Genomic DNA, 24,764 nt, shown 5'->3' with positions numbered 1-24,764 from the left:
TTCCTCTTGATTCATTATTGGTCATGTGCTTGTATGGTAGGTTGATGTTGACTGGAAGGTCCAGTGCTGAACTTTTCCTGGGTTTCCAACCAGAAGTTAAACTTGAGAGAAATTTGCATAAAGCGAGCTGTGCAGCATCACTGACATGAGTCACGCGAGGAACTCGCTAATTAATATTGGAAATAGGGCAGCACAGGCATAAACCGATCTTCGCCCTAATCTTTTAGATGGTACAGGGTTTCATAATACCAGTCCTCATAACAGCACAGAGAAGAAGGAGAACTGGGAACCAGGCGCCTTGGGTTAACGTAGCTGACGTTCCACTGGTTAATCCGGTGGCCCTCAAGCAAGTCGCTTAACCTGTAGATCCCACAGAGAGTTGTCCTACAGGGTTTGTAAGATTCCTTGAAGCACCACAATTCTGATTCTAAAATCAACCTTGGCATGACTGTTCCGGCACAGACCAAGGGAGAGAGGCCGCCCAGCCCTCCTTTGAGGCACACGTGAGTTCGTCAAGCAGCAAACCCTCTTGAGTGGATGTCAGTCTCTGAAGCGGCTGAGACGTGTGACAGGGTGGCCTAAGGTAAATTGTTGGGGGGGAGATGCTGAAAACTTCAAAAAGGGGATCTTGTGTGTTGACAACCCCAGCAAGGGGATCGTAGGAAGTGGGCATCTCTGACTGGGTCGGGGGATTGGTGGTTTGCAGCAGCTGCCGCAGCAAGGATTATGCAAACGGAGTGAAACAGACCCGTTTTAAGCGCTCTGGGGTACAGCGATGCTGTCTTGCTGAGAGCTTTTATTTTTTCGTTTATAGGCGAGGTTAGAGGGATTGTATGACAAGCAAATTAAAAACTGAATGGGGTGAAGAGGGACACGGGAAAGAGCTTGGGAGTGACAGAAAAGCCATTGTCACACAGCGTGATTCTGCATCACGGTTCCTGGGGCTCAGTGCGGTTTCTAGGGGCCAATGAAATCACCTCTCTCCCTCTGAGACTGAATGGGTGGCGTGATATTGCTGGGAACAAAAAGGGACATTTAACTTTAAGGAAATGAAAGGTATCGCTCACATTTTTCTCCCGTGCTTGCATCTTTGTCTCCAGTTACGTTTCCCACAGAACTAATTGGGCTTTCTGAAAAGCCACTGGGGTGCGGGAAGCCAAATGGTTGTAAGTGAAGCCGGATGATTTCTACCCACCCCCCAGGGTCAGAGTTGTCCTTAACAATAATCGTTGGTGTTAATAACTGTCCTTTATGGTAGCAGAGGAGCAGGGTACTGCTCATCCATTAGGCTGTTTTAATCTTTCTGAAATGACCCCCCTGAGCATTTCTCAATTTCTTTACTGCATTATCATCCCTGACTACCTGTGCCGGAGGCCGAACAGGTGAGGCCTCATCACAAAGGAAGGGAAGCTGCAATGGGATGGGCAAGCTTCGCACTCACATCAAAGCGCAGGGGCAGGCGGCGCCTCAGGAGGTCCTGCTGTTCTAGGTGTGTCTGTTAGTGACTAGATCCAATAAGAAACCGGCCCCCAAGTGATTAATGGCTCAGACACAATAGAAACTAAAATACCGGAGGGTTGTCTAGGCCAGCAGGGCAGCCCCTTCACACAGACGTCCTGGCGCTGGTGGGAGGGTCTTCAGCACCTTCAACAAATGGCTTCTAAGCCCCCCTGGGTGGGGGAGGAGCTGTTCTAGCAGAGGGAGAAGCACAGGGCAGTGCAGGGGTGGGCGTTTCAGGGGCCAGACCAGGAAGTGCCTCGGGTCACTTTCATCTGCAGGAGCCAGTCACGTGGTCCTACGTGGTGGCAGAATCTAGCTTCTGAGAAGCTGCTGCCCAGTGCGATTCTCTGAACAACAGAAGAGACACGTTGGCAAGACATTGACCATAAGAGTGTCTGAATCAAGGTAATTGTGGCTCGTGCTGTGCTAGGGATCGGGCATCCTAGAAGATCTTTGTTCCAGAAAGAAGATGCCTGTGGAAAGAGGAACGATGCTTAGGAGAAGTGTCTTTACCTGGTGTTAGGGAAGGTGCTCGAGGGGTGATCCATCCCCTTCCTTGGTTAACGGTAAGAAATGCAGGCAGGCTGACTCTGGTCTCCCCTCAGCTGATTCTTAACATGCAAGACTGCGTTTCTCAGTGAAATTCTGACCCACCTCCCTGTGGAATCAGGGAGCCTGGGAGTTGGGGAGGGGTCTGTGTCTTCTCACTTACCCTTGTCGTGGGCATGTCCTCGGCACTGATGTCTCTCTCTTTTTTTTTCCTTTTTTTTTTTTTGCTGGTTCTACAGATAGAAAGGAATGGCCCATTGTGGTCAAACCCAGCTCCAAGGTGGTTTCCTATACTTGACATATTTCCTTTTAGCCAAGTTTTGACTGAGAAATTTGTAAAAATGAAACCTTCTTATAGCAGCATGTTTTCTACCCATTGCTGGTCATCCTTGGCTGATGGAAGCCTCTGGTAGAGCCTGAGTTTTCCTAACTCACTCCCAAATGATACGGTTCAATCCTCCAAAATCCTTCTTTACCTTCTCCTTCAAAGCTCCCATTCCCTTAGCAATTGGAGGAAAGCATTTTTACTAAAATAGCTAACAGGCAGGTGTGAGGGATGAGATATACTTCAGTGTGTGATCCTGCTTATCTTACAAGTTACCAGATTAGCCCGAAGGATTGCATCTCTAGACATCTAACCAAGCGTTTATCACTGGACCCTCTTCCTGGCCGGGGCCTCCTCGGTGTGCCTACTTGGTCACTTCTGCATTCGCTTCTGTGAGCTGGTGCAGCCGTCGGGAGCTGACGGGGAAGGAGGGGTGGTGTAGTGAAGTAGTCTCAGTACAAAGCATCTGTGTCATTGTCATGAGGCCCGGGCCCCCTTTCTGCGTCCTGCGCTGCATCCATGGAAAACAGTCAAGGCATTGAGTGCTGGGTTTCCTGCTTTCTCTGAAACCTGTGAGCAGGTGTTGCAGGTTTGCTCCAGTTTCCCCCGTTGTGGGGGGGACTTGCATTTTCCCTTGCTTTCCAGGAAGCAATTGCAACCGCCTATTACTTTTCTAGACAGTTTTCCTTCCAAGAACTACTCACTCTGCCCTTCCTCTCCATCACCTCCACATTGTCTTGTGGGGTGTGATAATCTTGATCTAACACAAGTGGATTATTATCTTGGCGATTTAAAAAATGTGAGAGTTTTTATAACCAGGAAAATTTTAGTAACTTAAGATTTCACCTTCGAAAATGACTTTTTTTTTTTCTTTTGCGGTACGCGGGCCTCTCACTGTTGTGGCCTCTCCCGTTGCGGAGCACAGGCTCTGGACGCACAGGCTTAGCGGCCTGGCTCACGGGCCCAGCCGCTCCGCGGCATGTGGGATCTTCCCGGACCGGGGCACGAACCCATTTCCCCTGCATCGGCAGGCGGACTCTCAACCACTGCGCCACCAGGGAAACCCTAAAATGACTTTTTATGAGGTTACCAAGGACTGTGATCGGACCTATTTCGAATGTGGAACGTGTTCATTTGCCTTCAGAGAAAATACAGCTGATTTTTCTAATGACAGTAAAATGCCAACTTTTTTAAAAACAAATTTCATTGGTGCCATGTTGTGCTCTTGAGTGACGTGTGATACTTGCATGAATTCCAAGATGGGTATCTCTTATTTGGTGTGTGCACTGCCACACACATCAGGGTATCTTGGGCCTGGACTCAGAAGGACTTCATTTTTTTTCAGCTGTTACTAGTGTAAATTTGGGAAAGTTTATTTAACCTCTCTGTTCTTGAGTTTGCTAATCCATAATTCTGGGATAATAGTATCTACAGAGTTGTTACGAAAAGTGAGATAATGCACATAAAATATTTGCAACAGTTTCCGGAACATAATATCCATGTTTAAAATATTAATTTTGCTGTTTTATTTTTACTTCTAACATTTGCTCTCATTTCCATAAGCGAATATTTCACAATTTACCGTCAGTATATTTTAAGAACGTCTGTACTCCGCTTAACATTCTGCAAGGAGTGCTTTGAACTCTGGGGAGGGCATAGTGATCCCTGAAACTTGTAAAACGACTGATTGTTCTCAGTACATCTTGAAGAGCTGTTCGTATTGGAATACTCAGTAGTTCACTACATTACTTAAAAATTGGAGAAGAACCTACAGATACAGAAGGGAGATAGGGTCAGGTGTATAAGATGTGGGAAATGAGACTCGGCAAGGGAAGATGAAAAGCATTGCAGAGGGGGGCGGACAAGAGGGACGACGATTACAAAACAGTGTCCAGTCAAACATCAAGCACATTGTAGGTGTTTTGCATTATGCTGGTCTCCAAGGCGGATGCAGAATAGAAGCCATATTTTTTCTTAAAGATAGTCTTCTCAGGTAGATTTTATGTAATGCACACAAAATCACGAACAGGACACATTAATAACCCATTTCGGGGACTGTTTTTCATTCCCTATTGTTAATAAAATAAATGTAAACATAAAATGGAAACTGCTAACTAGGGTCATTAATAATTCCTTAATTGTTAACTGCAAATGTCCTCTTCTACACTTTCTTTCTTATTTAAACCTGCTGCAATTGACCCCGTTCCCTGCTCCTTCCATCTTCAAATTCTTCACCCGGGGCTACTGGACACCATCTCTTGCTGGTTCTCTTCTTGGCTCTTAGAATGTTCCTTTTCCAACTTGCTCTTTGAATTAACATGGGAGTAGGGCTTCTCTGGTGGCGCAGTGGTTAAGAATCCGCCGGTCAATGCAGGGGACACGGGTTCGAGCCCTGGTCCAGAAAGATCCCACATGCCACGGAGCAACTAAGCCCCGTGCGCCACAACTACTGAGCCTGCACTCTAGAGCCCACGAGCCACAACTCCTGAGCCTGCGTGCCACAACTATGGAAGCCCGTGTGCCTAGAGCCCGTGCTCTGTAACAAGAGCAGCCACTGCAATGAAGAGTAGCCCCGGGTCACCGCAAATAGAGAAAAGCCTGCGTGCAGCAACAAATACCCAATGCAGCCAAAAATAAAATAAATTTATTAAAAAAGCAAATAGGTATCTAGTGAATAAACACCTATTTAAAAAAAAAACATGGGAGTACATGCTGACCGAATACACTGTAACATCGCACATTAGATTCACATGGGGACTGGGCTTCCCACGTAAACTCACTAAACTCACTACCTCTCTCCCATCATCAGTCTTGGTGATGCCGCCGCCGTCCATCCGATCATGCTCACTTCATCTCCTTCAGGCCTCCTCGCTGCTGTCGAGTCGGTGATTAGGTTATATTTATTTTACTTCCCTCCTCGCTGCTGTCACGTCGGTGATTAGGTTTATATTTTACTTCCTAAATGTTGCTCAGATTTTACTTACCTTACTGTGTGTGTCAGGATGTGATCAGAAGTAGAACCGCTAGGACGCATATACGTATGTATTGTCTCATCCTGCCTCCCCCGCCCCGTTACGTATATTAATAAGGGATTTGTCATGGGGACCTGAACTTGCGTAGCTCTGGGAGCTGGTGGAGCCTCTCTGGAAGGCTGTCGTCTACGCTCCCGGTGTTGGCGATGATGCGGCCCGTTTGCTGTCTGAGCTGCCACTGCCGTGCTCCTGACCCCATTTCTTGCTCGGTCCCTTTTTTGCTTGGTCTCTTTGCTTCTGCCTTTGCTTAGAGCCTCCAGTGATCCCTTGATGATGTAAGTCAGTCAGATCATTTCATTTCTGTGTAAATTCTCCAGTGGTTCCCGTTTCACTTACAGTAAAACCCCCAGTGCAGCCAAATGATCCCCGGAGCTCTCGACGTGATGTCAGATGGGATCAGTCTTCTGAAGACGTGGAAACTGGTGGTGAATTGGGGAATATGTGGAATAGTTGGGTCGCCATGTTAGAGTGGTTTTCCGGAGAATGGTTGTCTCTGTAGATTCCAGTACAGAGCTTGAGCGCTCACGCAGCCACTTCCATCCTTTGACTCTTTCTTAATGAAATAGTTTTACCATTTTAAAATCATTTCATTTTCAAAACATAATGTTGGGGCCAATTTTCTTTTACTCTTTGATCACATATCCGTGGATAAAGTAGTGAATGTGTGAAAGCTAATATTCATGTGTATGTTTTCTAAATGAATTACTTGTGTAGCTGGCAAGTTATATTAGAAAAGAATTCACTTGGCTGGTGTCTACCCGTGCTTGTCAGACAGGAGGAACCGCATGCCGTTCATTCTAAAATTATTAGAAGGCTAAGGATGAACTGTAGTCACATTTCCCCTAACTGCTCATTTTAGGATTATTCATATGCATTTTTTTCTTTAAACACACATCCTAATTCCAAAATAACTGGTCACAATTACCTTTCTTTTCTTCATTGGCCTGTTCATAATGAGGTCTTCAATGGGAAGTAGCCGTATCCCTAAATGTTGTCACTGTTTGCATATTATAGTTGTTGCATAAATAGTATCTTCTCTGTTCTACATTTCTCCAGCTTCTCCTTTATTTACTAATACTTAGGCAAACCTTTAGAAACAGAAGATTAAAAACCACAGAATTAAGACAAAGTACAAGGTATTGGTGTTTCTTTTCTCTAAGAAATCATAATCATTTAAAATTTTAACATTTTATTAAAGATTTTGATAATGGGTATTATAGAAGTATATCCTCTCTAAGTGACCTATGCAAGGGAGAACAAATTATTAAAGAAAAAACAGCAATATATTAATGACATTTAAAAAGTAGAATCGACAAATACTTCTAAACTTGTTTTTAAAATCTTATTTTTCCAGTTTTATTGAGAAATAGTTGACATCATTTTGTAAGTTTAAGATGTACACGTTTTGATAGCAAAATAATTAGCACGGGAGCGTTAGCCCGTTCCTCTTTCTCATTATATAATGACCATTCTTATGGTAAGAGTTGATCATATGATTTTTATCTTTCATTCTATTGATGTGGTATATCATTTTATTGACTTGTATATGTTGAACCATCCTTGCACCCCACAGACAAATCCCACTTGACTGTGGTGCAAGATTCTTTTAATGTACGAGTTGAGTTCAGTTTGCTAATATTTTGAGAATTTTTACATCTATATTCAGCAGGGAGATTGGTCTGCAGTTTTCTTGTAGTGTTACGATCTGGCTTTGGTATTCAGGATGATGCTGGCCATATAAAATGAGTTTGGGTGTGTTCCCTCCTCTACAAATTGTGGGAGAATCTGAGAAGGATTGGCACTGATGCTCTTTGCAATGTTTGGTAGAATTCACTAATGAAGCCATCTGGTCCTGGGCTTTTCCTTCTTGGGAGGTTTTTCATTACGATTCAACCTTGTTATTGGATGCTGCATAGTTTCTATTTATGACTTGGTCTCGGTAGCCTATATGTTACTAGGAATTCCTATACGTATTTTTTTTGAATTCTGTATCTTTTCTGGCATATCACCTAGCAGGAAACCCTTAATTTTTTTTGGTTATGTGTATATTGTCTTTTCCTTCTGTGATACTCCTTTGTGTATTCACTGTATTCAGCTGTCTACTCTCCTGGAAGTATAACCTGATTCGCCTTTAATTGGCTGCTACAACAGATAAACGTACAGAATTTCTCAAACACATCTCTGTTTGGATGTATGCAAAATTCTCTCTCCATATGTCAATTATACATATACACATATATACACTGGTAATTTATTTGTAAAACTAAGTAGTTCTAGACAGTTTTCCAGAATGGCTGAACTAGTCTACCTCCCAGTAATGGTGCCCAAGTGTTCCTGCTGCCCAGAATGATACACACCTATACATTGTATTTTGTAGTTTTGTAATTTTTATTAAGCTTATAGACAGTTTACAATGCTCTACCCCGGAAAACTGTCATTTAAATCGTATGAGAAAATAGAATACACGTTGACCCTGAAATTCTGACCTCCCATTTATCCACTTTGCCCCAAAACAGAAACAGAAAATCGTAGGAATGCAACCAAGCACAAAAGGAGTGGGACAAAGAAGACGCCATGGGTTATAAGAAAGCCTGCTTGGCAAAGAAAATGGTGCATCTAGACTTAAAATCTTGATGCAAAACAAGTAATTGCTGAGGCTGTGTGGTTTTGAAGTTTAAAGGATTTTCTAAAACAGCCAAAGCATAGTAGGAAAAAATCTGGAATTAAAAATTCCAGCATGTTTCCTTTTGATTAGTTGAATATTATGGGTACAGAAATTCTCAACATTAATAGAAAAATAGAAGTTAAAACATGTTTTAATATAAGAGAACATTGGAAAAATGGAAATCTGATTTTTCTCCGTATTTCAGTAAGTAAAGAGAAATGAACAAGAGACATGGTATTTTGAGAAAAAGGGAAGAAAGGAAACAAGATTAACATGACATCCAGTAGGTGCAAAAATTGAAAACGATATGTCAGAAGTCGCAGCTATCAAAATAATTATGGTTTTTAAATGCCTCATTAGAACACCAAGATACTCAGGTTTTATAAGTGAAACAACAAAATCAAATATTCCAAATATGCTACTAAAATACCTCAAAACATCAAACCCAACTGCCCAAAGATCCCTGAACAAAGGACAGAAGAAGGGGGAGGGGAAGGTCCAGGAGAAGAATTACCGAGTTACTGAGTCATGGTGGAGAAAGGCATCTTCAAGTCCCCCCCACCTCCTCCCCCTGCCCTCCCCATAAGGGGGTCTCAGCAGAGGCACCTGAGAGAGGTCTTGGCCAAGGGCCACCGCTGAATGGAGGTGCCCAGGCACAGAGTGCAGGTCTTCCTAAGAACGTGGCTGGCCTGGAGGGTGGCGGGCTGAGTCCTGGACTGAAACTCCTTCCAGAGACTGCAGTCTGTTGTCTGTGCACCAAGTCTGGTGTGGAGGACAGCCAGGTGAAGCCTGTGTCATTGCCTAGGGCCGGGCCTGAAGGATCACTCATAGGATTTGAGTCTGAAACCAGACTCCTCAATGAAACTACTGGGAAACTTTAACAACAAATCTAAGAGCCAAAAATAAGTTACTTTGTAAGCTGGGAAAAAGAACTTTCATACCTTGAAAAAACTTAAGTGTCAAGATGTCACAATGAACATGGCATTTAAAAAAAATTTTTAGAGTATTTCTAATGTCAGAAATAGTGAAAGGATGATTATTGAAAAAATGATACTGTACCGTCATAATTAGCAGATGACATTTTTCTCTCTAGAAAATCTGAGCCCTATTAGAAAATTGCCGACAAATAATATTTTGGAAAAGTTGCAAAGTCAACTAGCAATATACAAATAATAGCAATCAGCTAATACATGTAATAAAGGAAAACAAAAACCCATGTCAACATAGAACCAAAGGCTCTAATACCTAGGAATAAACTTTAAAAAAGTCAACAAGCAAAGGAACCATCGAAAGCATCACGATTACCTTTACAAAGTCTATACAATTTCATCAAAGAAGTTCCTGAATGGAAAGAATCAGTACTGTGAGGATGTCGAATATCATGAAGCCGAAGCCAATCAGTGGATTTCCAAATGAGTTTCTTGAAAAATAAAATTGAGCAAGTTGAATTCAAGTTTCTCTGCAAGGAGAAGTGAAGCCAAGAAAATGTTTAAGGGGTTAAAAATCTTTGATATCAAATTATAGTATAAAGTTATAATAGTCTATTGATACAAACAATTTCATGAAAGAATTAGAAACATCTACGTATAAAATCTTGCAACTGGGCTTCCCTGGTGGCGCAGTGGTTGAGAGTCTGCCTGCCGATGCAGGGGACACGGGTTCATGCCCTGGCCCGGGAAGATCCCACATACCGCGGAGCGGAGCGGCTGGGCCCGTGAGCCATGGCCACTGAGCCTGCGCATCTGGAGCCTGTGCTCTGCAGCGGGAGAGGCCACAACAGTGAGAGGCCCACGTACCGCCAAAAAAAAAAAAAAATCTTACAACTAATCATACTGCAAATAGTCAGTTTTCCATAGAATGCTATCAATTTAGAAAAAGTTGAATCCCCATCTGACATTTTGCAAGAAACTCCAGATAGTTAAAAGACAAATATAATATTCTGACATTATACACACTTTTATTAATCTTATGGAAGACAATAACAGACAATAAATACAAAAGAGAAAATTTTAAGAATTTTGAAAATAGGAATATTGAATATTTTAGCATTAATTTAGCAATAAATTAATAAATTTAGCAATAAATATATATATTTAGCAATAAATATATATTTAGCAATAAATATATATATTTACTATCATTAAAAACAATAAAATGTGCAAAAATATCCCTAAAAACTTCACAGAAGAGGTGGCCAATAATTATATTGCAGAAGCAGTCAACCGTATTAACTGTATTAATAACTTGGCAGTATCAATTAAAATTCTGTCATGCATCTGGCCACAGCTTAAAGAATGATGGATGGGGGACCATAGGTGTTTGCGTACGCTGGTGACGGGGGTAGGAATAACTTCAGTGGGAGCAGCTTGGCAATGTCTATCCAGCTTACAGACACATTTTTTGAGCAAACAATGTTACTAATGTTGGAATCTGTCCTACATATTTACCTGTGTGTACAAGGGAGTCGTAAACATCATGGCCAGTGCAGATCCTCCTTTCCGGGTGGAGGCCCTCATTGCCCCCAGCTGCTGGCGGTGTGGGTTGAGGGCTCACAGCCGAGTCTCCCTCTGGGCGTCATCCTTGGCTGGAAGGTGGCATCCTGGGGTGGCCCGCATTCAGTGACTGGTCTGTGCAGGAGTCCAAAGGCCCAGCCGTGGCCTCAGTTGGGGACAACTTTGAGGGCCACGGCAGCTCCAGGGTTCCTCTGGGATCAGCTGAGGTCCCGTCGTAACTGTATCAGTTTCTTCTCCCTCTGCCCACTTCTGCTGCAATAACTTCCTTTAGGTGCTGCTTCTGAGGACACAGCCTGTGTTTGTTTCTAGATGTTGCCATAACAAAGCACCACCAACCAGGTGGCTTAAAGCAATAACAATTTATTCTCACATTCCTGGAGGCTAGAGGTTCAAAGGTCAAGTCGGCAGGGTCATGCTCTCTCTGAAGGCTGCAGGGGAGAATCTATTCCGTGACTTTCTCTGAGGCTCTGGTGTTGCCGTCAGCCCTTGGTGGTTCTGAGTTTGCAGATGTATCGCTCCAACCTCTGCATTATCACGTGATTCTGCTCTGTGAGGTTTCACATTGTCTTTTCTCTGTCCATGTCCGCCTTCCTGTGTCTCTGCCATTTCTAAGGGCACCAGTGTTGTAGGGTTAGGACGTACCGTAATGACCTCATCTTAACTTGTTTGTATCTTCCAAGACCGTATTTCCAGATAAGGTCCCATTCACAAGTACAGGTGGCTAGGACTCCAGCACATCTTCTGGGGGACACGATTCAACCCATAACACTTCTCAGTAAGTCTCCGATGACAAATCAGGGCTATGAACTGTTACCTTTCCTCTGTGCTACACGGATAGAGGATTAGACTGTTCCTTCTTTCTTGATAACTTTCTGTAAATTCCTAAAGGGAAAAAAAGATGTTAGGAAAAAGTATAAGTTTAAACATGTAACAATGTCCTCATTTTTTCCTGAATCAATTTAAAATTTCTTCTCACTTAGACTTTGGAGGGTGGTTATTTGGAGAAATATTGCATTGGTACACAGATAAATGGTCACTAATGCAATAATTTAAAAACTCACTCATTTGAGTTTCCAGTCTTCCAAAATATTTAGGCAACGAATTTGTGGATGTGTTGACTCCACTTCGGGTACTGTGCTGCATTTGGAGAGTTCCAGAAAGAGTTACACGAATGAGCTATAGTATTATAACTGCCGGCTGTAATTTTGAGCTAGACTGAGTAACATAAATGCATTATTACCTTGTGATTTTTTTCTTGCCTGATTGGTTAATGTCTGTCTATATGCCCTCACAAAAAATAGAATTGCAGTATGACATGATGACTTAGGATAGCTTTTTTGAGGTATTTGGACAGTTAGTTTCATCATGTAAACAGCCTGAGAACTTGACTGCCTGAGGTGCTTACAGAGTCTGGACAGATCTCAGTTTTCTGAGGTTTTCCTAAAAATTGAAGTAAGAAACAGAAGCAGTGCTGTAACAATGAAAAGGGCTGGGAAAGGGAAATCTACAAATTTATTTTTTTGAATATTTACACTAGTATTTGATAATTAAAAAAAGTTGTATGCAATGGCCATTGTTCACTCCTACCCTCCCTACCCCTCCCGCCAGCCATACCCTTGGGTCTGTGATTCTTTGAGAGGGGCTTAGGGTTAGAGCATCAGAGATGCAGAGAACTGTTTTAAAATCTCTTATAAACCTCACTAAGCCTGCACAAAAGTGGCATGACGTCTGAAGAAAGGCAAGCATTTATCTTGTGAAGTTATTAACACCCTCTTTTGCAAGGAGAGGGTCGTTAATTTTTTTTTCCTTCATGAAAGTTTTTTTTTTTTTTTTTTTTTTTTTGCGGAGATGGTGAAAACCACTTACAGTAAATTGTCCTCCCTCTGTGTTCAACACCTGATTTCACATGTTGCCCTGCACGGGATGTCATCTCTCAGGACGCCCTGGAAGAGTTGCTGGGCTCAGCGAAAACAAAACCCACTTGCTCTGACACAAAACATCTGGCAGAGTTGTTTACTTGTCCTGTGGCTTCTTAAATGAATGCGAAGTATCAGCTGTTCTAGTAAAAGTTCCCTAATCATCAGTGCCCAGGATAATTTGATAACGAATTTAGCATTTTCTGAGTATCAAAGTTGTAAAAAAATCTTTTATCTAACATTTTATCACTGTAAAGGCAATTGATGTAATTTTGACGTAATATCAACCAGAGTGGTTTTATAAGTAAACTATTTTATGTGTCTTATTGGAAATGACAAACCTGAAAGTGAATTATACTATCTATGCCAATTTCTTAAAAAAATCTGTACCTGCAACTTTAATAATGACCATGTGAATCTACTTGGTATTTTATGTTGGTAAACAGGTATCTAATAGTCTGTCTTCGCTAGTAATTTTTATTTTCTTACTGATTTTTACTGTCCTTGTTTCTGCCGTGAATCAATAGAAGCCTAAAACATAGTCTCTAAACAGAAATGATTCCCTTTCCTACAACACTGCTCTGGTCTAACTTGAAATCAAGTTCAGAATTTCTACATTCAGTTTATGAGTCTACATATACTACCAACTCAAATATGTTTGAAACCAGAAACAAATCTCTCGGCTATTCTTCCTTCTTAAATCCTATCAACTTGGGCTTCCCTCATGGCGCAGTGGTTGAGAGTCCGCCTGCCGATGCAGCGGACACGGGTTCGTGCCCCGGTCCGGGAAGATCCCACATGCCGCGGAGCAGCTGGGCCCGTGAGCCATGGCCGCTGAGCCTGCGCGTCCGGAGCCTGTGCTCCGCAACGGGAAAGGCCACAACAGTGAGAGGCCCACAAAAAAAATCCTATCAACTTAAAATTTTTTTGACAGATTTTTAACTACCTTGTTCTGTTATTCCAATATACTAAAAAAAAAACCTTCTTCACCTCTGGTTTTCACTGCTAAGCCGTATAGATGTCATTCTAAACTATGCCCTAAACCTAAAGCAGACCCTAAATATTGCTCCATGACCTGCCATTGTCTCTGTGTCCAAAGCTACTTCCTTCTCCATAGCCTTCTTATATTTATGCAACAAGCCTTTCACAAACACCTGGTCCAGGCTGGATATTGCTCTGATGGGGCTCATAGTCTAGTAGGAGAGACAGGAATCAAAAATTGCACAACAAATTGTTTCACTGCATTGCTAATAAGCCCTGTTAAAGCAAAAACATGAGGGGCAAGCGAGCAAGATTGCTTGCCTTGGTGACAGCAGTGTTTCATGGACACTGAGATGTTGGACAGAGTTAATGGGGCACAGGTGTGGCGGTCAGTTCAGGAATGAAGACCCACTTCCGAGAAGCCCTTGAGGCAGAAAATCAAAGACCAGCCATCTGACCTCAGGGAGGACAGTGGTGCCCTGAGAGACTGGTGAGGGTCGGGACCAGTTCATGCAAGGTGTGGGGGGGTGACAGGGACGAGCTGAGAGTGAGAGCACCTTCTCTGAGAAGCAGGAAGTTCTTGAAGGTTTTAAGCAGAGAAGGTTAAAATATTCTGACTGCTAGTGGAGAAAACTGGAGGAGTGTGAATGCAGGAGCCCAGGGTACGGGGGGGCTAGTGCAGGATATTGGGGAGATGGTGGTAGCTGGGATCGCTGTGGTGGCTTTGAAGATGCAATGAAGTGGGGAGACTGGAGAAATGCTGAGAAAGTCGAGTTGACAGCACCTGGAGAGAGTTAACTGGGTGTGAAGGGGGGACAGGCAGGTCTCTGCACGGGCAGCCCCGGGCTTCGCAGGTGCCGTTTCCCAGGTGGCGGGCACAGGATGAAGGGCAGCCTGTCGTGTTGTCTGTGTGGTGGTGTAGACTAGAAGGAATAGGCTACCGAGGCTTACCTGACGTAGAAAAGCCTGGTTAGGGTCTGTCAGTCACCTGAGGACACGACATCCCAGCACAGGTGTGTGACTTCAGTAATTGTAAGACCCAAGGAGGCCACTTGTAGCTGCATCATTGTTATATCAGTGACCATAACAGCTGGACACGTTTTCATTTACGAGTGTGACCTTTCTAATTGAGAAACCCCTGGGGACTCTGCATCACCTTCCTCCTACCCCTTAGAAGTTTCCTCCAACTTCTATCTACCAGCCCTGCTTGAGGAGCTGAGGGCAAACTCCCGTGGAGCTGGAGAAAAGCTGCTCTCATGGAAACATTGTGATTCTGGTTTTATTCTCTTACTCTACACTTTCTATCAAACACACTGCAGAGAGATGTGCAATTGTGATTTTTCTTCTGGGACAGTTGCCTATGAGCCGTTCAAGACAGGATGAAAACTAGGTAGTTGGATGTAGTGACTCAGACTTAAACGTTTTATCTGGGCTGGAGAGAGATGTTTAACAATCCTCCAAAGACATGGAAATAATTTTATTATATAGTAATGAATGCATCTCCGACATTGTTCTGCATGCTTTTACAAGTAGCAGTTAATCGTCAAAATCACCCCAAAAGTTTAGTGCTGTTATTATGTCCATTTTACAGGTGGGGAAACTGAGGCACAGGGAGATGACTTTTTCAGAGGCACATAGCTAGGAAGTGGTGGAGCTGGGATTCTGAATGCAGGCTAACTATAAAATTCGAGCTCTTAATCACTGTGCTCTGCTGTCTAAGGAAAGAGTCGAGTCTAAAACCAAGCTGGGGTCTAGGAGTCCTCCTTCTAGGTGCCCGGAGTCACTCCAACAGTTACATCACAGTAGTGGTGATCAACCAGCAGCCACTTAATTTAAACCTTCCTTCCTTGCTTCAGACATCCTACTTCTCTATTTTCTTAGGTCCTTTGATCTCCGTCCAATTGTCAGAAATCGGATGCCATTGGACAGGACTCACGGCGCGGCTGCCGCCGTCGTGGCAGAGTCTGTGCTCTTTCTCTTCCCCCTCCTGGTCAAGCTCCTTAAAAAACAAAAGGGTTATACCAGGGGAGAGAAACACCCCCCAGATGAGCAGCAGCAGCTATTGATTCAGAACTTGCTGTAGCAAGAGGGTCCCCCCTCCTTGTGTTTGACGGAGACCTGAGGGCAGGCAGGGGTGTGGGGAAGCTTAACGGAGAAAAAACAAAAGGTGAGGCTTCAGGTGTGTCTTGATGGGAGGCGGTGGGCACTGGGAAGCTGGCGGTGGGCTAACCAGGACCAGGGCCTCCTATGTGATTGGCTAGGGCAGCAGATCTGGTTTCTCTGGTTGGTCCAAGTTGGAAGTGAAGGTGAACCTAGGAGAGCTGTCAGGTGCTGACGGAGTCGACCGTATGGAGCCTATCGCTGCAGAAGCTGGGGTTTGGCTTCCAGGGCTGGTTGCTGCAGGTCGTGGGTCAGCGTTCTCTCTTGTTTATGGTCTGGCTGATGTCCTGTAATATATTCAGTCTCTCATACCCGCTGTTCATCATTGTCTCACGTTCCTGAAACATACTTTCCTTAAATTCTGTGCTACCACGACCCTGCTGGATTTAGCGCCCTTTGCACGTTTTTATTTGCACAGGGGGTGCGCTGTCCTTGCTATTAATTAAATCTTGCTGTTGGCCAAATGGCCCCCCATCATGTGGAACCTCTTCTTTACCCTCATCTCAACTTCTGTGTGTTGAATTCTATGTCTGAGCCAGACTCAACTACAGCAAGTTTCAGCTGACCTGGAAAGTCTCTCCCATCATTTCCATCTGGTGGCTAATTCCTGTTTACTTGTAAACCTCAGCGTAGATGTCACTTCCTCCAGCAAGCTTTCTGGGAACCCTCAAAAAGTCTGAGCTCCCAGAGTCCCTACCCTTAGGACACTGGTTTTAAAACACTGATCACATTGTATTGTGTTGTCTATTAACTCATTTTCTCCCCCAAACTCTGAACAATTCTGAGGAACAGTTACCATTGTAGAGCCCTGGAGAGCAGAGAGCCAATAAATGTTTGCTGAAGTAATGAATTGGTTGTATACCGAGTGTGAGAAACTATATCAAAGCTTGCGAGGTTCACAGAATCCTTCGTGAGGCCCAGAGTGTGGGGCAGGTGCACTTCATGGAAAGGTGTTTCCTGTAAGCTCCTATAAACGGTCGGCAATGAGATGGGAAACCAGACGTGTAAATCTTTGGAACACAAAGCAGACGACTTTGCACTCCTCTTCCTGAAATGTGGAAACAAGAGGGTGGATGAGTGATGCGCCCCGGGGCCGTGTTGAGGAATCTGGTTGAGCCCCTCAGACCCATGTATTGTAGTTAGCTGTGTGAGAGGAGGGAGGGAATTACAGATTCTGTGATAACAGGAGTAGGGAAAGCCTTGAGTGTGTTTCCTTTCTGGCTCCTCTCTGCTCTGGTTGAGTGTGCACTTTTCTGCTTCCCCTCTACGGCCAGATTGTCAAGGAGTGAGTATAGGATTGTTCTTACCCTGGCAGGAAGCTTGGAGCGCACTTCCTGTCTGCACAGTTGGTCCCTGCAGTGTCCTTCCTGTGCATCTCTCAGTCATTGAAGACCTTGTGAATTGCGGATTTTTCCTTGCTTTCCAGTGTGAGTCTTGTCCTAATCTATGACAGTTGTAGCGTTACCTTGATTTTCCAGGACCTGTATGTTTCTAAGCTCGTAATTGTAGGAGTGGATAGATAGACAGCTTTACTTCAAACTCAATTCTATGTAGAAGCTTCTGGAACCTTATTACAATTTCAGGGGCATTTATAAACGTCTTAAAACTTAAGGGAAGAAGAAAGATTCACTTACACCTTTATTCACTTTATAAACCTGAAGTGTCAGAAGAAATTTTTCTCTATGCTTCTAGGTTCTTCTGGCTGGTCTAAGAACTGAATTGACATCAGAAAGAATAACAAAATTAAAGTTTAAAAAACATGTATACCTGGGAGAGACCCAGGAAAACTGAGTAACTCACCAATATGGCCGAAATTCTGACCTTAAATATCTAAAGACAAAAGAGGATATTGGGGTTAGAGGTTTGGGGCTTCAAAGGAGAGGAAGGCAGTTCACATGGAGGTGGGAAAGCAGATGTGTTGATAAGTGTTCCGTGGGCCAGGCAGAGACCGTGGGACGGAGTGGACTCGGATCCCTAGGCCCTGCTAAGCTTCACCGCCACACCCAGCCGTACTCTTGGCTAGTAGCTCTGGCGATGGCTCTACTCCAGGAATTGGCCCTTTAAGTTCTTAGGCAGCTGGGGGAAGGTCAAAGATGTTTCCTAAGATTATTTTGGCTTGATTATTTTCAGCTTGAAATAATCCACAAGCCAAAAGGGGGTGGAAAATATTGTTCCCCTACATAATCAATTTACCATCAAATTTTCTTTAAAAAAAATTAGAGATGTAGAGCTGTAAAAAGGCAAAAACAGAACCAAAAACACCACTCAGTTCTGAGGGCTGACTTTTGCCTGTCACTAACTCCAGGACTTGTTTTGATTCCAAGTCCCTGGCTTGGTGTTGCCCATCTGTCTCTCCATGGTCACCTCAGCCTGGACCACCCTTCCCGGGGTGTCCCCACCTCCACCCCTCCCTGCACTGCACACGCCCTGAGCAGCATGGCTTCTCACCCCCAGGCAAACACCATGTCAGAATGTAGTCTCTGGAAGGAGAAATGTAAAAAACACTGGGTGAGGACTGACTGAATAATACTTTTCGAGACTATGTTAATTACCTCCTATCTTCATCTCATTTATCTTTTCCAGTTTTTCTATTATAAGGTATTGATACATATATTTTGTTTTAACACTAAATGTTTTGCAGAAATTCCTTGGAGGTTATGATGACTGAATTACTGTAATTTATACTTGATTGGCTGCCTGTCAGAAAGCAAAACATGGAGGGTTTTTTTATAATAACATTCCTAAATTATCCATTACACTTAACAGGTGATAGGACACTTATTTCTGATGATAGGACACAAATATATTGTAAAACTGAACACCGGTAATCTTGAATTAAAAAATAAAAAAACTATGCACAGTGAAGACATACCTCTTTTCATTTTCTGTATTCCCATTATTGGTTTGCGACAGCTAGGACATAAAGTTAAGTAGAATTATTTTAATGATATCAAGAAAAAAATTGAAATGGTTGAGCAAAAGATGACTGCTGTAACAGAAAGATATTTTTAAGCAAGGGAAGATAATAAGGGCATTTTTTTAACATCTTTATTGGAGTATAATTGCTTTACAACGGTGTGTTAGTTTCTGCTTTATAACAAAGTGAATCAGCTATACATATATCCCCATATCTCCTTGCTCTTGTGTCTCCCTCCCACCCTCCCTATCCCACGCCTCTAGGTGGTCGCAAAGCACCGAGCTCATCTCCCTGTGCTATGCGGCTGCTCCCCACTAGCTAGCTATTTTACGTTTGGTAGTGCATATATGTCCATGTCCATGCTTATGTCCATGCTTACTTCGTCCCAGCTTACCCTTCCCCCTTCCCGTGACCTCAAGTCTATTCTCTACGTCTGCGTCTTTATTCTTGCCCTGCCCCTAGGTTCTTCATAACCATTTCTTTTTTTTAGATTCCTTATTATGAGTTAGCATATGGTATTTATTTTTCTCTTTCTGACTTACTTCACTCTGTATGACAGACTCTAGGTCCATCCACCTCACTACAAATGACTCAATTTCGTTTCTTTTTATGGCTGAATAATATTCCATTGTATATATGTGCCACATCTTCTTGATCCATTCCTCTGTAGATGGACACTTAGGTTGCTTCCATGTCCTGGCTATTGTAAATAGAGCTGCAGTGAACATTGTGGTACATGACTCTTTTTGAATTATGGTTTTCTCAGGGTATATGAAAAAGGGCATGTTTTTAACCTAAGCAACATAATTAAAACTTCTTCCCTAAAGGCTGGCTTTGCCTCTTGATGTTTTTCTTAATCGACATGGTCTTTTCCTATATTGAATAATACACATTTACATATTTTAATATAAGCGTGGCAACTTTAATGTGAGAATGAGTTAATTACAAACGTACAGGTACTTGGAACCATACTTACTTGTTCGCGTAAACCAAAAAGGTGTGAGTTTGTGACTGGCCAACATCTTTTGATAATGAGGAAGAATGAAGAATTTACTTCAGAAAAACTATTTTGCCATGTGCGCAATGTGGGTGATAAGTACTTTAACCCTGATGTTGACTGAAATTCAAATAGAGAGAATACCGATCATCCTATACTTAAGCTATGATTTTTTAAAATAAACATTTGGCACACCTTTCTATTGAGGTAAAATGCTAGTTCATCCTTTAGAAAGTTGAGATATGGATATCTCTACTTCCCTACTTGGGAATGAATCATTTTGCACCTAGCCAAAAGCTAGGAGCGCGGAGCAACACCTATTTATTAAATCCCCGAACCAGCTGAGTCCATGGTCCAACACTGCTGGAAACCAATACGGCACATCCTGAGATGCTGAACGGTCCATCGTCAGTGTACAAGCAGCGAGAGGAAAGAAGGAAAATGGAGGGGCGGAGCTCTGACATACTGGCTTTCCGGTTTTTTTGGGGTTTGTTTTGAATTGACCACTCCATTTATTTTTAATTTTTATTTTTTAAAATGGTTTGATTTACAGAAATGTTGAATAGGTAGTGCAGAGAGTTCCCATATACCCCACACCCAGTCTTTCGCTATTAACATCTTTAGTATTTGTATTTGTATTTGTTACAATAGATGTATCAGTATTGAAGTCCATACTTGATTCAGATTTCTTACCTTTACCTCATGTCTTTTCTTTTCCATGGAAAAGACATTGACAGTTTTGAGGAGTATTAGTCGGGTATCCTGAAGGATGCCCCCTATTGGGATTTGTATAATTCTCTTATGATTAGATGCGGGTGTGGGTTTTTGGGAGGAAGACTACAGAGGAGAAGGACCATTTTCAACACTGTGTATCAAGGTACATGCTATCAGCATGGTTATCACCAATGCTTACCTTGACCACCTGGCTGAGATGGTGTTGGCCATGTTCTTGGCCGAAAAGTTACCTTCTCCCTCCCCCTCCAGCTCCCATCCCTCCTGTCCCCTTTGGAAGGAAGCTGATACTTAAGAAGGGGATTTATGCTCCCACCTCCTTGAGGTGCAGTAGCTTAGCAAATTATTTGGAATTCTTCTGCAAGGGACATGGATTTCTGCTCCCCCAATTTATTCAAACATTTATTTATATAAGTGTTATGGACTCATGGATATTTTATACTTTGTGTTATCAACAATTTTTTTTTTCTTTAGATTATTCCAGCTTTGACCACTGGGAACTCTTTCAGTTGGTTCCTGAGTTCCTTTGATAGAACCCCCATCAATGTAGGGTTTGATTTATTTTTGAGCTCTTTCTTTCTGGTGCTACAAGATACTCCATGTTCATCTTGTTTGTTTGCTGCTGCAGCTGGGCATCAGCCATGTCTCCATAGAGACCAGGAGGATGGTTTAGGAGCCAAGGTCTGCTCCTTACTGCTACACCATCATGTCTGTTAGGGCCTCTCGGCTGATAGAACACAAATATATATATGTATGTACTAACCCATGTGTGCATGCACGTCCAAGAAAGATATTTTCTGCCCCAGGCCTGTAGCCATTTCTCCGTGGATGCCCTGGTTCCTTTGATTGGAGAATGACATCAGAAATCAAGTACCGGGTACAAGGCATGCTGTCGCTCCTGGGGTGGGGGTGCTGACCCAGCGAGGAGCTATATGTGAAACCAAGCGGGGCCCTGTGAGGCTCCCGGGCACGGAGCCTCTTTTTGGTCCCCCATTTCTTGTAGGCAAGACTCCAGCCTCCATGACCTTCCCTGAGTTCCAAAGAGCAGATTCAAATAGTTGCTAATCAAGGGAGAAGCAGCCCCTTTATCTGAGGCAAGATTAAAGGAACCAGAGAAGCTCATCAAGATTAGGAGACCAGGGCTTCCCTGGTGGTGCAGTGGTTGAGAGTCCGCCTGCCGATGCAGGGGACACAGGTTCGTGCCCCGGTCCGGGAGGATCCCACATGCCGCGGAGGGGCTGGGCCCGTGAGCCATGGCCGCTGAGCCTGCGCGTCCGGAGCCTGTGCTCCACAACGGGAGAGGCCACAACAGTGAGAGGCTCGCTGAGACCCTGCACCCTAATCTTGTCAGCAACCTCTCCCTTGGGGAGTATTGTTATAAAATGCCTTATCAAATCCTCCTGGGTTGGGACGCAGTTTTTTGAGGCAGAAGCCTATGTCCTCCTTTGCCTGGCAAAGTAATAAAGCTATCTTTTTTTAAAAAAAAATATTTATTTTTATTTTTGGGTGCCCACGGGCTTCCTCTAGTTGTGGCGAGTGGGGGCCACTCTTCGTTGTGGTGCGTGGGCTTCTCCTGGCGGTGGCTTCTCTTGTTGCAGAGCACGGGCTCTAGGTGCACGGGCTTCAGTAGTTGTGGCACGTGGGCTCAGTAGTTGTGGTACGTGGGCTCAGTAGTTGTGGCTCGCGGGCTCTGGAGCACAGGCTCAGTAGTTGTGGTGCATGGGCTTAGTTGCTCCATGGCTCCTGGACCAGGGCTCAAACCCGTGTCCCATGCGTTGGCAGGCGTATTCTTAATCACTGTGCCACCAGGGAAGTCCCTCTACCAACACTTTAAAGATACCTTGCTGTTGTATTTTGTTCTCTACTATTATTGTGGAAGGAAGTTGTTGCCAGTCTCATTTCTTGTATGTTCTTTTCTCCATTAATGCTTTTAAGGTCTCTATTTTGTGCTCCAAAGTTTCATGACAGAGTGTCTGGGCGTGTGTTTCTTTTCATTTATTCTTCCGTGTTATATGCTATGCCTAATATACCTATGGATTCAGGTCTATCTGTAGTTCTGGAAAATTCTCAAGCACTGTTTTTCAATTCCCTTTCCTCTAGTCTCTTTTCTCCCTCTGAAACTCACTGGATATGAGTTATATCTTCTCATTATATCCTCTTTGTTCTTCAACTTCTCTTCCAAATTTATCTCTGTCAGTTTGTGGTTTATTCCAAGATATTTTCTTTCAGAAATATTAATTCTCTTTTTTTTCAGTCCAATTTTTATTTCTTAAAGTTCTTTTCAGTTCTTTTCCAGTTCTGCCTGGATAATTTTGGGAATCCTCTGCTGCTTGTTTTATTCCATCTTTTATTTCCTCATCCATCTACGTGGATGATGCATTTCCTCCTTTTATTGTCTGCAGTGTTTGGGAGTCAGTCTGTTTATTGCTTTTGTTGAGGGTGATTTTACTACTAAGTCATATTTGATTTAATTAGTCCTTAGAAATCTGTGGGACAAAATTGTGTTGTTTTTTTTTTCCCCTCCAGAAAAAAGATCTTGTGGGCCTCTGTGTGATTCCTGGTTGTCTGTTGGCCTGGCAGTGTTTTAACTAGTGTTTGGTAAATGATCTTGCGTGAGTATTGGCTTCCTAGAGAAGGCATCCGGACTGCTATGGGCCTGAATCCTAATGTTGTAACCCTGGTGCTGAAACTGATACATGCCCAGCGACAACCTTCGCTTTAGCATTTACTTAACCACTGTGTCATCTGTTAGTTTGCTGTTGTCTCTTTCCTTTCCTTTAGGAGGGGGATACATTTTCTTTAGATACGGGATATGCTATAAGTGTATATTTTTGCAGTTTATCAGAGATCTGTCTTACAGTGGGAATGCCTTCAGAATATTAAGGAAGTAATACTTCCAGAAGCAAGAGTTACAGCCTCTTGAAAGTTTAGAGGATGTGTCAGTATACATTGTGCAACTTCAACTTCTGCTGTCTGATGTGGGGTGCTAGTCACAATTTCTCTCATTCATTCCATAAGCACTGTAGTGATTCTTAATCTTCTCTAGTCACTAATCATTCAGAGAATCGGATAAAAGCAAACCCATCTCTACACAAACGTGTATATGCATATATGATTTATATTTTGCATGTAATTTCAGAGGTTGCAGACACTTGAAGCCTGTCCATGGGCCTTTTATGAATCCGGATTGAGGGTCTGGATGGGACAGCTCATTTTTTAAACTTGACCAAAAATGATGAATTGATGAGAAGGCGTAGGGTCAATGTGCAGGAAGAAATAATAAGTCTGTTACCCCCAGGTTCCTTCAGTGCCTGTTTAACATACAAGGCAAAACAGTTCAACAACAATTTTGATTCTGCATCTACTAAATCATAAGGTTAAATGGGCTTTTCTATTTATGACAATTTTGGAAAGAGCAATTTTATTTCTTATGTGGTTGGAAATGTAGGTCATTTATATGCTAAGCCCAGTTTTAAAAGTGGGATTCAAAGTTGTAATCTTGACACTTAGGTGACAGATTTGAGGGGTAAATCTGGGAGGGAGAAGACAACTCAGCTTGCTTGATTTCCTAGTGGGATAGCCTTGCCTTTAGCCTTAACCATAATTCTGCCATCACGAGACTGAGGAGCATTTCCTCTCCAAGGGCTGTCATAATGCAGACAGCATGAGGCAGGTCGATGCAAGACAACAGGTAGGGAAGGATAAATTGGGGGATTGGGATTGACATATACACACTACTATGTATAAAATAGATAACTAATAAGGACCTACTGTAGAGCACAGGGAACTCTACTCAGTACTCTGTAATGACCTACATGAGAAGAGTCAAAAAGAAAGTGGATATATGTATAACTGATTCACTTTGCTGTACACCTGAAACTAACACAATATTGTAAATAAACTATATTCCCATAAAAGAAGACACACACAGAACAGGTAGCAGAAATGACTTAGCAACACTCAGTTATATGTGGCCACATGTAAGTATCAAAAGTTTAATCAGGAGAAGCAGAGTGGATGCAGAAGACAGATGAGAGGATCCAGAGGGCCCCTTAGGTGACCAGCACCATAATCATCAGTCATCCAAAGGATGGCCAGGAATGGGTATCAGTTCTCATTCGTAGAATCGCAAGTCAGCGCTGTGTTGTAAGGAACACACAGTTACTAATAATCTGCTATAGCTAGGGAGTGATTTACTGTTTACGTAAATCAGACTGAATTCAAGACTATCTCTAGAATAGCCTTACCCCCTAACTTACTTGCATTCCAATGTACCTTTTTAAGTTGGCATGTATTTCAAGACCTAAAACACATTTAATAATGGTAAAGGCCTTTTCACCTAATTAAGAGCAAAGAGCGTGGGCCTCTGGCATTGGAATGTTGGAGTTCAATTCCTGACCCCCCTCCTTAATAGCTGCTTGATTCACCAAGATTATTAACATTCCATGGCTTCACATTTCTCTTCAGAATAGTGGTA

The 24,764-nt window shown here is 43.0% G+C and overlaps 1 long non-coding RNA gene across 1 annotated transcript in view; it reads left to right on the top strand.

Annotated features, from left to right (window-relative positions):
• Positions 1–498: 498 nt before the first annotated feature.
• LOC137204083 (uncharacterized) overlaps positions 499–24,764 on the top strand; it is a 418,823-nt gene continuing 394,557 nt past the window's right edge. The window contains exon 1 of the long non-coding RNA XR_010933414.1: positions 499–583. This is a non-coding gene — a long non-coding RNA (uncharacterized lncRNA). The remainder of the gene's footprint in view (positions 584–24,764) is intronic.

The sequence above is a fragment of the Pseudorca crassidens genome, chromosome 12 (assembly GCF_039906515.1).
Source record: "Pseudorca crassidens isolate mPseCra1 chromosome 12, mPseCra1.hap1, whole genome shotgun sequence".
In the NCBI taxonomy this organism is placed as follows: Eukaryota; Metazoa; Chordata; class Mammalia; order Artiodactyla; family Delphinidae; genus Pseudorca; species Pseudorca crassidens.
This window is presented reverse-complemented; position numbering and strand designations above follow the sequence as displayed.